This window comes from Balaenoptera acutorostrata, chromosome 11 (assembly GCF_949987535.1).
Source record: "Balaenoptera acutorostrata chromosome 11, mBalAcu1.1, whole genome shotgun sequence".
Lineage (NCBI taxonomy): Eukaryota > Metazoa > Chordata > Mammalia > Artiodactyla > Balaenopteridae > Balaenoptera > Balaenoptera acutorostrata.
The window spans coordinates 39784408-39797561 of record NC_080074.1 but is presented as its reverse complement, the minus strand read 5'-3'; the positions used below and the strand labels follow the sequence as shown (position 1 = coordinate 39797561).

The 13154-nt window shown below is 38.5% G+C and overlaps 1 pseudogene; it reads right to left on the bottom strand.

Annotated features, from left to right (window-relative positions):
• Positions 1-6395: 6395 nt before the first annotated feature.
• Positions 6396-6625, bottom strand: LOC114235592 (small nuclear ribonucleoprotein G-like; annotated as a pseudogene).
• Between the last annotated feature and the right edge of the window lie 6529 nt (positions 6626-13154).

Below are 13154 nucleotides of genomic sequence, written 5' to 3'. Positions count from 1 at the left end.
CCCACTTGATCATGGTGTATGATCCTTTTAATGTGCTGTGGGATTCTGTTTGCTAGCATTTTGTTGAGGATTTTTGCATCTATGTTCATCAGTGATATTGGCCTGTAGTTTTCTTTCTTTGTGATATATGTGTGTGGTTTTGGTATCAGGGTGATGGTGGCCTCGTAGAATGAGTTTGGGAGTGTTCCTCCCTCTGCTATATTGTGGAAGAGTTTGAGAAGGAAAGGTATTAGCTGTTCTCTAAATGTTTGGTAGAATTCGCCTGTGAAGCCATCTGGTCCTGGGCTTTTGTTTGTTGGAAGATTTTTAATCACGGTTTCAGTTTCAGTGCTTGTGATTGGTCTGTTCGTATTTTCTGTTTCTTCCTGGTTCAGTCTTGGCAGGTTGTGCATTTCTAAGAATTTGTCCATTTCTTCCAGGTTGTCCATTTTATTGGCATATAGTTGCTTGTAGTAACCTCTCATGATCCTTTGTATTTCTGCAGTGTCAGTTGTTACTTCTCCTTTTTCATTTCTAATTCTATTGATTTGAGTCTTCTCCCTTTTTTTCTTGATGAGTCTGGCTAATGGTTTATCAATTTTGTTTATCTTCTCAAAGAACCAGCTATTAGTTTTATTGATCTTTGCTATCGTTTCCTTCATTTCTTTTTCATTTGTTTCTGATCTGATCTTTATGATTTCTTTCCTTCTGCTAACTTTGGGTGTTTTTTGTTCTTCTTTCTCTAATTGCTTTAGTTGTAAGTTTAGGTTGTTTGAGATGTTTCTTGTTTCTTAAGGTAGGATTGTATTGCTATAAACTTCCCTCTTAGAACTGCTTTTGCTGCATCCCATAGGTTTTGGGTGGTCGTGTTTTCATTATCATTTGTTTCTAGGTATTTTTTGATTTCCTCTTTGATTTCTTCAGTGATCTCTTGGTTATTAAGTAGTGTATTGTTTAGCCTCCATGTGTTTGTATTTTTTACAGATTTTTTTCCCTGTAATTGATATCTAGTCTCATAGCATTGTGGTCGGAAAAGATACTTGATACAATTTCAATTTTCTTAAATTTACCAAGGCTTGATTTGTGACCCAAGATATGATCTATTGTGGAGAATGTTCCATGAGCACTTGAGAAGAATGTGTATTCTGTTGTTTTTGGATGGAATGTTGTATAAATATCAATTAAGTCCATCTTGTTTAATGTATCATTTAAAACTTGTGTTTCCTTATTTATTTTCATTTTGGATGATCTGTCCATTGGTGAAAGTGGGGTGTTAAAGTCCCCTACTATGATTGTGTTACTGTCGATTACCCCTTTTATGGCTGTTAGTATTTGCCTTATGTATTGAGGTGCTCCTATGTTGGGTGCATAAATATTTACAATTGTTATATCTTCTTCTTGGATTGATCCCTTGATCATTGTGTAGTGTCCTTCTTTGTCTCTTGTAATAGTCTTTGTTTTAAAGTCTATTTTGTCTGATATGAGAATTGCTACTCCAGCTTTCTTTTGATTTCCATTTGCATGGAATATCTTTTACCATCCCCTCACTTTCAGTCTGTATGTGTCCCTGGGTCTGAGGTGGGTCTCTTGTAGACAGCATATATACGGGTCTTGCTTGTGTATCCATTCAGCCAGTCTGTGTCTTTTGGTTGGAGCATTTAATCCATTTACATTTAAGGTAATTATCAATATGTATGTTCCTATTCCCATTTTCTTAATTGTTCTGGGTTTGTTATTGTAGGTTTTTTCCTTCTCTTGTGTTTCCTGCCTAGAGAAGTTCCTTTAGCATTTGTTGTGAAGCTGGTTTGGAGGTGCTGAATTCTCTTAGCTTTTGCTTGTCTGTAAAGGTTTTAATTTCTCTGTCAAATCTGAATGAGATCCTTGCTGGGTAGAGTAATCTTGGTTGTAAGTTTTTCTCCTTCAACACTTTAAATAGGTCCTGCCACTCCCTTCTGGCTTGCAGAGTTTCTGCTGAAAGATCAGCTGTTAACCTTATGGGGATTCCCTTGTGTGTTATTTGTTGTTTTTCCCTTGCTGCTTTTAATATTTTTTCTTTGTATTTAATTTTTGATAGTTTGATTAATATGTGTCTTGGCGAGTTTCTCCTTGGATTTATCCTGTATGGGACTCTCTGTGCTTCCTGGACTTGATTAACTATTTCGTTTCCCATATTAGGGAAGTTTTCAACTATCATCTCTTCAAATATTTTCTCAGTCCCTTTCTTTTTCTCTTCTTCTTCTGGGACCCCTATAATTCGAATGTTGGTGCGTTTAATGTTGTCCCAGAGGTCTCTGAGAGTTTCCTCAATTCTTTTCATTCATTTTTATTTATTCTGCTCTGCAGTAGTTATTTCCCCTATTTTATCTTCCAGATCGCTTATCCGTTCTTCTGCCTCAGTTATTCTGCTATTGATCCCTTCTAAAGAATTTTTAATTTCATTTATTGTGTTGTTCATCACTGTTTGTTTGCTCTTTAGTTCTTCTAGGTCCTTGTTAAATTTTCCTTGTATTTTCTCCATTCTATTTCCAAGATTCTGGATCATCTTTACTGTCATTATTCTGAATTCTTTTTCAGGTAGACTGCCTATTTCCTCTTCATTTGTTAGGTCTGGTGGGTTTTTGCCTTGCTCCTTCATGTGCTGTGTATTTCTCTGTCTTCTCATTTTGCTTAACTTGCTGTGTTTGGGGTCTCCTTTTCACAGGCTGCAGGTTCGTAGTTCCCGTTGTTTTTGGTGTCTGTCCCCAGTGGCTAAGGTTGGTTCAGTGGGTTGTGTAGGCTTCCTGGTGGAGGGGACTAGTGCCTGTGTTCTGGTGGATGAGGCAGGATCTTGTCTTTCTGGTGGGCAGGTCCACGTCTGGTGGTGTGTTTTGGGGTGTCTGTGGCCTTATTATGGGTTTAGGCAGCCTCTCTGCTAATGGATGGGGCTGTGTTCGTGTCTTGCTGGTTGTTTGGCATAGGGTGTCCAGCACTGTAGCTTGCTGGTCGTTGAGTGAAGCTGGGTCTTGGTGTTGAGGTGGAGATCTCTGGGAGATTTTCGCTGTTTGGTATTATGTGGAGCTGGGAGGTCTCTTGTGGACCAGTGTCCTGAAGTTGGCTCTCCCACCTCAGAGGCACAGCCCTGACACCTGGCTGGAGCACCAAGAGCCTGTCCTCCACATGGCTCAGAATAAAAGGGAGAAAAAAAAGAAAGAAAGAAAGAAGAAGATAAAATAAAATAAAATAAAATAAAGTAAAGTAAAATAAAATAAAATAAAGTTATTAAAATAAAAAATAATGATTAAAAAAATTTTTAACAAGTAATAAAAAATAAAAGAAAGGAAGAAAGAAAGAAAGAGAGCAACCAAACCAAAAAACAAATCTGCCAGTGATAACAAGTGCTAAAAACTGTACTTAAAAAAAAACCAAAAACAACCAAAAAACAGACAGACCGAACCCTAGGACAAATGGTAAAAGCAAAGCTATACAGACAAAATCACACACAGAAGCATACACATACACACTCAGAAAAAGAGAAAAAGGGAAAAAAAAATATCGTTGCTCCCTAAGTCCACCTCCTCAATTTGGGATGATTCATTGTCTATTCAGGTATTCCACAGATGCAGGGTACATCAAGTTGATTGTGGAGATTTAATCCGCTGCTCCTGAGGCTGCTGGGAGAGATTTCCCTTTCTTTTCTTTGTTCGCACAGCTCCCGGGGTTCAGCTTTGGATTTGGCCCCGCCTCTGCATGTAGGTCACCTGAGGGCATCTGTTCTCTCCCAGACAGGACGGGGTTAAAGGAGCAGCTGCTTCAGGGGCTCTGGCTCACTCAGGCCGGGGGAGGGAGGGGTACGGAGTGCAGGGCGAGCCTGCAGTGGTAGAGGCTGGCATGACATTGCAACAGCCTGAGGCGCACCGTGCGTTCTCCCGGGGAAGTTGTCCCTGGATCACGGGAGCCTGGCAGTGGCAGGCTGCACAGGCTCCCGGGAGGGGCGGTGTGGAGAGTGACCTGTGCTGCACACAGGCTTCTTGGTGGCGGCAGCAGCAGCCTTAGCGTCTCATGCCCGTCTCTGGAGTTCCTTTAAGCGGCGCTCTTAATCCCCTCTCCTCGCACACCAGGAAACAAAGAGGCAAGAAAAAGTCTCTGGCCTCTTCGGCAGCTCCAGACATTTTCCCGGACTCCCTCCCGGCTAGCTGTGGTGCACTAGGCCCCTTCAGGCTGTGTTCACGCCGCCAACCCCAGTCCTCTCCCTGCGATCCGACCTAAGCTGGAGCCTCAGCTCCCAGCCCCCGCCCGCCCCAGCGGGTGAGCAGACAAGCCTCTCGGGCTGGTGAGTGCTGGTCGGCACCGATCCTCTGTGTGGGAATCTCTCTGCTTTGCCCTCCGTACCCCTGTTGCTGCGCTCTCCTCCTTGGCTCTGAAGCTTCCCCCCTCCGCCACCCGCAGTCTCTGCCCACGAAGGGGCTTCCTAGTGTGTGGGAACCTTTCCTCCTTCACACCTCCTTCCCACTGGTGCAGTTCCTGTCCCTATTCTTTGTCTGTGTTTTGTCTTTTTTCTTTTGCCCTACCCAGGTACGTGGGGAGTTTCTTGCCTTTTGGGAGGTCTGAGGTCTTCTGCCAGCGTTCAGTAGGTGTTCTGTAGGAGTTGTTCCACATGTAGATGTATTTCTGATGTATTTGTGGGGAGGAAGGTGATCTCCACGTGTTACTCTTCTACCATCTTGAAGCTCCCCCCTCACACTGTTTCACTTTGATGCTACAGCTTTTGAGTGTGTTCCATGTAACCTCAAATGACTTTAAAATATATTTTTATTATGATAAAATTAAAATGTTATGATATGAAACTGTTTCATGACACAACAAAGTAAGAGGGAAAAGAAAAAAGAAAGAGGGAAAGAAAAAAGAAAGAAAGAGGGAGAGGAAGGAAGGAAGGAAGGAAGAAAGAAATAAAGAAAGAAAGAAGAAAGAAAGAAAGAGAGAGGGACTTCCATGGTGGTCCAATGTTTAAGAATCCGTCTTGCAATGCAGGGGACGTCAGTTCAAGCCCTGGTTGGGGAACTAAGATCCCACATGCCATGGGGCAGCCAAGCCCACATGCCACAACTAGAGAGCCCGCATGCCTTAACTACAGAGCCTGCACGCTCTGGAGCCTGTGCGCCACTGCAAGAGAGAAACCCATGCAACACAATGAAGAGCCTGTGTGCCGGAATGAAAGATCCTGCGTGCCACAACTAAGACCTGATGCAGCCAAAAAAAAGAAAAAGTTAAAAAAAAAAAAAGGAAAGAAAAAAAAGAGTCGGGTTCCAATGTAGTCCCCTGATGGTACTAACTCAAAGATCTTGCACTCTATTGTGTTCATTCAGAAAATTTATTTTAAAGAAACCAGAAATTCAGTTTAATTAATATTATGTGTCAAGTTTCAGTTGGCGAAAACAACACTCTGTTAATAGAGAAAAAATAGATTGTTGTGCTTCCTAAGGGAATGTGTTAGATTTGGAGTGTAATGACTAAAAGTACATTATGTTGATAAGCTAAATGTAAATTAACTAATAAAAACATATTAGATACACTTCCCTGAAAATACACATGGGATTGAAAAGTCCTCAAAAATGTCTTTGTGGGTTTGGGTATTCAATAATTTAAAAACACAACTGAAACATTTATTTAGCCCTTCTTACAGATAAGCTTATCAACCTTGCATAGAAAGGTTTTCTCCTGTGTCTGGGTCTGAGAAGAGCAAAAGAAAAGATTCAGCTGGGAAGGGATAAATGCAGGCAGGAAAATCAGTGTAGCAAGAGAGAATGCAGGACAAAATACTGCTATAATTGCTTTAAATGCAGATCACGGGCTCTTTGCATTTTTGCCAATTCTGCTTAAGCACCAGAATATTAAAACTAGCTTTCAAGGAGCTCCCTGTCTCAGCGCACAGGCAGACATGCAAACAAATGATTGGGATAGAATGTAATGGCAGAGCAGTGGAATGAGAGACAAACTATCTGGTAAGTGAGCCATGAAGGCTTCACAGTGTAGGTCTCCAAGGGGGGGACTAAGACTTTGCTGGATGAAGAGGAAGAGAAAGGCATTGCAGGGAAGAGAATAGCTAGAGCCAAGGTGTCAAGATGTGAAAGCATCAGGCATGTTGAGGGAAAGAGTAAATGGCCTGGTGTGGCTCTAGGAACAATATATTTTGGGGAAGGGGTTGCTGGCATGAAGTGATGAGAAAGGTAGTTTGGAACCAAATGATCAAAGACTTTCGATGTCAGGGGATTTTGGATCTGATCTTAGCAAGTTATCAGCATTTTGGATTTTTAAAAATTTCAGTAAAAAATTTAATATGACAAGTGTGCATCACCTGACTTTTACATCACAATAAAACAAGCCCTTTGGGGATGGGACGTGTGGAAGAAATTGATTTCTCTGCTCAACACAGCCATCATTTATACTCTTTCTAAGGATTCTAACATGATGATACGATTTCCTTGTATTATCCCCTTTCCAATATTTTTCTGTTGCCCTGGATATGATCTCCACACATTCATCTATCACAAGATTCATAAGGGAATCAAATTCCCACAATATTCCTTGGATACATCTGTTGCTGTTTAATTTCAGTGATAACTTCTTGTCCTTAAATTTTTTTCAACTTGGGTTGGTGAGCCTTGCTCATGGTGTCTACTCAGTGTGCTTAGAGCTGCCTTGAAATGGTACTCGTGGTCTCCCTCACACTCCTGTGGTATCATCAGAGGTTTTTAAAGAGGAAAAGGACAAGGATGTATTCAACAGTCTTCCTTCTAGGCTAATCTACCTGGAACACCAAGCCCAGGGCCTTGTTAGAGGACACTGCTGCCCTCTGGGTCATTGCCATCTCTCACTCATGCTCTCCAACCTCAGCTCAGCAATGTATCTATCACACACCACTTTTAGCTTCCCTTACCATTCTTCTCAAACTTTCACAGCTTCCTTAAAACCCTACCAAGTGCCAGTACCCTCTTCCTTTCTTTTTTCAAGCAACTGGTGACTGCCTTTGCTTCCCAGACTATATTTGATCTGTGGAACATCTGTGGTTTTTATCTGGTTATCTGTGGTTAACCAGAGTCAGTTAACATTCTTATCTTGGTCATCCATGGCATTGATAGCCCTGGACGTATGACGTCTACATCAATTCAGGCAAGACCTGCACCTGCATCATAAAGTAGACTAATCATCTTTAAATACATAGTTATTGAGTACCTATTATGTGAAGGATATTTTAGGCACTGGAGAGACAGTGAAGACTAAAACAAATGAAACATCTGCTCCCTGGAGTTTCATGGCTTATAACAGGGGTTGGCAAACTACAGCTTGTGGATCGAATCTGGCCCATCATCTTTTTTTAATATAAAGTTTTATTGAAACACAGACATATTCATTGTTTATGTATTGTCTATGGCTGCTTTCATGCTAAAAGGGCAGAGTTATGTAGTTGCAACAGAGACTGATTGGCCTGGAAAGCCTACATGTTTACTCTCACTTTTTACAGAAAAAGTTTGCTGATCCCTGGTCCAGAACAGTGCTTCTTGAACTATCTGTAATCAAAAACCAGTTTCATTTTATTTATTTATTTTTTATAAGTTTATTTATTTATTTATTTATTTTTGGCTGTGTTGGGTCTTCATTGTGGTACGCGGGCTTCTCATTGCGGTGGCTTCTCTTGTTGTGGAGCATGGGCTCTAGGCGCGTGGGCTCAGTAGCTGTGGCTCGTGGGCTCTAGAGCACAGGCTCAGTAGTTGTGGCGCACAGACTTAGTTGGTCTGTGGCATGTGGGATCTTACCGGACCAGGGCTGGAACCCGTGTCCCCTGCATCAGCAGGTGGATTCTTAACCACCACTCTACCAGGGAAGTCCCCACTTTCAGTTTATATTGTATTTTATTTTATAGTGAGAGGATCACTTAACGTAAGATCTATCCTCTTAACCAGTTTCTAAGTGTATAATATACTATTGTTGACTGCAGGTACAATGTTGAACAGCAGATCTCTAGAGCTTGTTTATCTTTCTTGACTGAAACTTTATTCCCATTTCCTCCTCTCTCTAGCCCCTGGCAACCACCATTCCACTCCTTGATTCTATGAATTTGATTATTTTAGATACCTTATATTAGTGGAAGTATTCAATATTTATCTTTCTGTGATTGGCTTATTTTTCTTAGCATAATGTCCTCAAGGTTCATTCATGTTGTATATTGCAGGACTTCCTTCTTTTTAAGGTCAAAGAGTATTCTATTTTATGTATATACCACATTTTCTTTATCCATTCATCTATTGGTGGACATTTAGGTTATTTCCACATCGTGGCTATTGTGAATATTGCTGTAATAAACATAAAAGCACTATTATCTTTTAGAGATCCTGATTTAAATTCTTTTGGATTAATACCCACAAATGGGACTGCTGGGTTATATGGTAGTTCTATTTTTAATTTTTTGAGAAACCTCCATACTGTTTTCCATAGCAGTGGCACCATTTTGCATTCCCACCAACAACGTACAAGGGTTCCAATTTTTCTACATCCTAGCCAACACTTCTTGTCTTTTTTTTTGGTAATAAGGAAACTGACAGGTGTGAGGTGATATCTCATTGTGGTTTTGATTTGAATTTCTCTGATAATTAGTGATGTTGAGCATTTTTTCATATACGATTGACCTTTTGTATGTCTTTTTTAGAGAAATGTTCAAGTCTAGTTCATTTTTTAAAAATTTTTTAATTTATTATTTATTTATTATTATTATTTTTTTATTTTTGGCTGTGTTGGGTCTTCGTTTCTGTGCGAGGGCTTTCTCCAGTTGCAGCAAGTGGGGGCCACTCTTCATCGCAGCGTGTGGGCCTCTCACTATCGCGGCCTCTCTTGTTGCGGAGCACAGGCTCCAGACGCCCAGGCTCAGTAGTTGTGGCTCATGGGCCCAGTCGCTCCGCGGCATGTGGGATCCTCCCAGACCAGGGCTCGAACCCGTGTCCCCTGCATTGGCAGGCAGACTCTCAACCACTGTGCCACCAGGGAAGCCCCAAGTCTAGTTCATTTTTAAATCAGAGTATTAGTTTGTTTGTTTTTTTAACTATTGAGTTGTAGGAATTCCTCATATATTTTAGACAATAACCCCTTTTCAGATATGTGATTTGCAAATATTTTCTTCCATTCCATACGTTGCCTTTTAATTGCTCCCTTTACTGTGCAGAAACTTTTTAGTTTGATGTAGTACCACTTGCTTATTTTTGTTGCCTGTGCTTTTGCTGTCATATCTATGAAATCATCACCAAGGCCACTGTCATGGAGTTTTTCTCCTATGTTTTCTTCTAGGAGTTTTACAGTTTTTGGTCTTATGTTTAAGAATTTAATCCATTTTGAGTTGATTTTTCTGTATGATGTAAAGTAAGGGTCCAGTTTCATTCTTTTACATGTAGATATCCAGTTTTCCCCACACTTTTTGTTGAACAAACTATCCTTTTCCCATTGTGTATTCCTGGTACCCTTGTCAAATATTAGTTGACCATATATGCACGGATTTATTTCTCTGCTTTGTACTCTGTTGTGATTTTATGTTTTAATTAAAATGATATTGTACCATACTGTTTTGATTACTCTAGCTTTGTAATATATTTTGAAATCAGGAACTGTGATACTGCAGCTTTGTTCTTCTTTCTCAAGATTGATTTGGCTATTCACAGTCTTTTGTGATTTCATATGAATTTTAGAATTGTTTTTTCTGTTTCTGTAAAAAATGCCATTGGGATATTGATAGAGAATACAATGAATCTGTAGATTACTTTGGATAGTATGGTCATTTTATCAATATCAGTTCTTCCAATCAGTGAACACAAGATGTTTTTCCATTTGTTTGTGTCATATTCATTTCTTTTATCAGTGATTTGTAGTTTTCAGTATACAAGTCTTTCACCCCTTTAGTTAAGGTTATTCATATGTATTTTATTCCTTTTGGTGCTATTATAAGTAGGATTATTTTCCTAATTTCCTTTTCAGATAGTTCATTGTTAGTCTATATAAATGCTACTGATTTTTGTATGTTGATTTTGTAACCTGCAACTTTACTGAATTTATTAGTTCTAAGAGCTTTTTAAAAAATGGAATCTTTAGGGTTTTCTATATATAAGATCATGTTGTCTGCAAACAGGAACACTTTTACTTCTTCCTTTCTAATTTGGATGGCTTTTATTTCTGTTTCTTGCCTAATTTCTCTGGCTAAGTCTTCTAGTACTATGTTAAGCAGAAGTGGTGAGAGCGGGCATCCTTGCCTTGTTCATGATCTTAAAAGAAAAGCTTTTAGCTTTTCACCATTGAGTATGTTAGTTGTGGGCTTGTCATATATATCCTTTATTACGATGAGGTACATTTTTTTCTATACCTAGTTTATTAAGAGATTTTTATCATAACAGGTGTTAGATTTTTTCAAGTGCTTTTTCTGCATCCATTTAGATGATCATATGATTTTTATTCTTTATTCTATTAACGTTGTGTATCACATTAATTGATTTTTGTATGTTGAAACATCCTTGTATCCCAGGGGTAAATCTCACTTTGTCATGCTTATGATCATTTTAATATGCTACTGAATTTGCTTTGTTAGCATTTTGCTCTGGATTTTTGCACCTCTTTTCATCAGGTTGGCATGTAGTTTTCTTTTCTTGTGGTGTTTTTGTCTGTCTTTGGTATCAAAGTAATGCTGACCTCTTAAAATGAGTTTTCAAGTGTTCCCTCGTTTTCAGTTTTTTGAAAGAGAAGGATTGGTGTTAATTTGTCTTTAAATGTTTGGTAGAATTCAAAGTGAAACCATCTGGTCCTGGACTTTTCTTTTTGGGGAGGTTTTTGATTATTGATTCAATCTCTTTGTTGGTTAGAGGTTTATTCATACTTTCTATTTCTTCATGATTTTATTTATAGTATGTTTCTAGGAATTTATCTGTTTCTTCTAGGTTTTCCAATTTGTTGGCATACTGTTGTGCATCATAGTCTCTTTTGATACTTTTCATTTCTGTGGCATCAGTTGCAATGTCTTTTCTTTCATTTCCGATTTTAATATTTGGGACTTCTCTGTTTTTTTCTCAGTCTAGGCAAAGTTTGTAAACTTTATTTTTTCAAAAAAACAGCTCTTAGCTTCATTTTTTCTACTGTTTTTCTGTTTTCTATTTCATTTATTTCTGCTCTTACCTTTGTTGTGTGCTTCCTTCTGCCAATTAGCTTGTTCCTCCTTTTCCTAGTTTCTTGATGTGCACAGGTAAGTTGTTTATTTGAAATCTTTTTTCTTTTTTAACACAGGCATTTATTTCTATGAACTTCCCTTTTAGTATTGCTTTTGCAGCATCCCATAAATTTGGTGTGTTGTGTTTTCATTTTTGTTGTCTCAAAATATTTTTTAATTTCCTTTTTGATTTTTTTCTTTGAACCAGTGGTTGTTCAAGAGTATGTTGTTTAATTTTCATGCTTGTCAATTTTCCAGTTTTCCTTTTTCTATTGATTTCCAGTTTCATTTCTTTGTGGTATGATTTCAGTCTTCTTAAATTTTTAAGGCTAGTTTTTTGTCCTAACATGTGAGCTATCCTGGAGAAAGATCTGTGTGTGCTTGAGGAGAATGTGTATTCTACTGTTGTGGGGTAGAATGTTCTACATATGTTAGCAAATGGTTGCTCTATTGTGTTATTCAGGCCCTCTATTTCTTTACTGATCTTCTGTTCAGATGTTACAGTCCATTATTGAAGGTGGGGAACTGAAGTCTCCTACTTTTGTTGTATTGGTGTTTATTTCTTCCTTCAGTTCTGTCAGTGTTTGCTATATATTATTTATGTGCTCTGACCTTGGATGCATATGTAACTGTTATATCTTCCTGGTAGACTGATCCTTTTATCAGTATATAATGTCCTTTTTCTCTTGCGACTTTTTTTCTTTCAACCCCTGCTCTCTTTTGGTTACCATTTCCGTGGAATATTTTTTTCCATCCTTTCATTTTCAGCTTATATGTGTCCTTAAATCTCAAGTGAGTTTCTTGTAGACAGCATGTAGTTGGGTCTTGTTTTTAATTCACTCAGCCACTCCATGTCTTTTGGTTAGAGAATCTAATCCATTTACATTTAAAGTAATTATTGATACAGAAGACTTTACTGTTACTATTTTGTTAGTTGTTTTCTGTTACGATCAGTTAAAAAATTTAAGAAGTCAGTTGTGGACAGATGCTTTTGTAGATTATAAGAAAAATGAATTACTAGAAAAACAAAATAAAAAGTCAAATAGGAAAAATACAAACCATAATTACTATATCAAATTGTTATAAAAGTTTCTAAAAGCTTAATCTTAGTTTCTGTTTTTATCTCCTGGAGGATAAGTAATAAATAATTTGCAGATCAGCACTGGCCAGTAAACCATACTTTGAGGAGTGCTAGTCTAGAAGGAAAAACGGAAATCAATCAAATAATAACACAAATAATTATCCTAGATCAAATTTTACTAAGAGCTATGATTAAAAATCATCAAATTATGTGTGCCCTTGGTGCAGGGGAGACCAAGACAGGAATTTCTGAAGAGAAGAGCTCTGAGCTGAGATTAATGTATGTGAATTAGTCATACAAAGAGTATTTATTTACCAGAATCTGATGACAGTAAGAGAACATCCGTGGAAATAGAACTACATGTGCAAAAACCCTATGGTGGGAAGGAAATTAATACATGCTTGGAACTGTGTCAAGCACTTCATGTGTATTTTTCACTTAATCCCCTCAACAATCCAGTAAGTTCATTATTATCTTGCACTCATACTCTCCATCCTCAGTTAAGCAAAACATTAGCATGCCTCTTTTTATCATCTATTTTATAGATAAGAAACCTGAGGAGTAGAGATGTGAAATAACTTATTCAAAATCACTTAGCTGTCTAGTAAGGGGTAGAACTGGAATTGGGTTCCAAGACTGTTTGATGCCACAGTCTGTTCTTTTACCCACTGTACTATGCTACTATCATATTTAATCTGAATAACCCATGATTTCAACCCTGAGTCATTTGCCTCCAGTTCCCAGCAATCTTTAAGAACCATCTTAATTTTACTGTCTTCCTTGGTAAAGCTGGAATCTATGATAAGATGTGTCACACTCCCAGTTGTTTCCACTGAGAAAATGGATGGAGAACCAGAATATTCCATGAAGGCTAGGATTAGGCAC